Source organism: Triticum dicoccoides, chromosome 5B (assembly GCF_002162155.2).
Source record: "Triticum dicoccoides isolate Atlit2015 ecotype Zavitan chromosome 5B, WEW_v2.0, whole genome shotgun sequence".
Classification (NCBI taxonomy): Eukaryota; Viridiplantae; Streptophyta; class Magnoliopsida; order Poales; family Poaceae; genus Triticum; species Triticum dicoccoides.
The window spans coordinates 454,107,970-454,110,092 of record NC_041389.1 but is presented as its reverse complement, the minus strand read 5'-3'; positions in this window follow the sequence as shown (position 1 = coordinate 454,110,092).

Genomic DNA, 2,123 nt, shown 5'->3' with positions numbered 1-2,123 from the left:
GCGCTCGCCCCCAACCCGTCGGTCCTCGCCTCCCTCCTCTCCCCTCCCGGTCGTCGTCGGGCCTGCCTCCTCGCCGCTGCACCCTCTGTAAACCCCCCTCTCTCTCTGCTAGGGTTCTTCGGTTAATTTAATTAGGTTTTAGTTAGGGCAGTATGTTAATTAGGTTATCTATTTAGTTATGAATTTAGCTAGGTTTCAAAATTTGAACTGGACATGTGATATGTGCATATGTCATGTTTTGGACATGTCATGTTTGGAAAATGATCCGAGTGGCCTATGTTACGCCGGAATGTTGATTCATTTCCGTTCCGGTGAATTTCAGGCGCTCGATATGTCCATTTTTTAGCAAAGGTCATGCCAAAATTTCCCGTGAATAAAGGCATGATTTTGTGCTACATAGTTGGCATATCGAGTGCTGGCACATAGATTTCTTTTTATGTCATTTCTCATTTATTCATACTTTTAGAAATAAATGAGGACACTTAATCATAGGAAACATGTCGAACAACAAAGAAACTGGGCCTTCTGACCAAGATGCAGACGAGATGGATTATGAGGGTGAACAAGAGTACCTCGACTATTTGACTGCTAAGCAAGGTTTGCAGGTCGGCCTCGATGATGGTACTGACGCCGACATCGACACCAACAGCGCCGCACTGATGGCGGCACCGAGACCGGTGGGGAAGGTACCGGCGGGGAAGGTACCGGCGGGGAAGGTACCGGCCCCGATGCCGCTACCGAAAAGAGGAAGCATAAGAAGCAGAGGATACGAAAACCTAACAAACTAGGGATTGGATGACTTGTGATCACAAAGATGGCACTTGGTAAGTTTGAGCCGTTAGAGCCGGAAGAACCTCGCAAGTGCTATGGGAACCAAGTAGGATGCATCCTACGGGAATGCGCGAGCATCAACGACGATGACTTAAGGAGTAAAGAACATTTGACGCAGTTGCTCCTAACAAAGTTGCACAAGAGATTCAAGTTCCCCGACCGGGATGATAACATAGAACAACCGTGGGATGATCCGAAGATGAAAAATATTAACAATCACGCCATGGGCATGTTCAACAATGATTTGGCCTCCTGGAAAATGAGGGTGAAACGAGCTATTGAGGCTGATGAACCCCTGTCCAAGATTCTGGAGGAAAATCCGACACTTACGGAAGAGGAGTTCGAAAAGTTCAAGGACACTTGCGCTAGCGAGGCAGCCAAGGCTAAGGCTGCGAAATTCGAGAGCCTTCAGCAAAGGAACACAGGGAAGCATCGCCTCGGAAGCCGTGGCTACCTCGGTAAAAGGCCCATATGGGATAAGGAGGACGTGGAACGTGAAGCCGTGGGTCTCCCAGACCCCTTCGCGAAGTTCACCAACCCCTTGGAGCATGACTTCATCAGGGCCCGCTACAAGTGGGACAAGGAGAAAAAGGTTTTTTACATAGACAAGATCACGAGGAAATTGATTAGACTACTGGAGAAGCAACACCAGCTTGCAGCCGAAAGCCCTACTTCTCCGATGAGGCCCAAGTGGGACACCCCTCTCAACCGGGCCTTGAACGAACTTAAGGGACTCCCTTTGGATCAGCGGCCGCAATATGGTCGTGTGCACGGTGCTGGAGACGGCGCCACGTGGAAGGTGTTTTACAATGAGGGCCCGGAGGCCAAGAAGCTGAAAACGAAGTTTAGTCAGGCGGACATCGACGCGAAGGTGAAGCTTGCGGTCGAGAAAAAAGCAGCTGAGGACGCGAAAAAAGCAGCCGAGGACAAATATGAGTTGCTACAGCAGGCAGTCAATGCAGCTGTAACTGCCTGCAGAAATGATTTTGCTACTAACTTGGTTCCAGTTATCATCAACTGGGCGAAGGAAAATCCAGACAAGACGGTACATGATTTCCCGATGCCCAGTTTCATCGGGAGCAACTCCATGAACAACAACACCATCGCACCATCACTTGCTCACGCAACCGGGCCTCCTCTCGCAGCCGCTCCCACTCATAGCAGCCCGTCCTCAGTCTCAGGCACGCTAGGTGGGCCTTCGTCTTTGGCTGAGCTCGACGCCGTCACGGTAATTACATGTCGCACCAACATATATATATATATATAGATATATATAATATTCCATTTTTGTT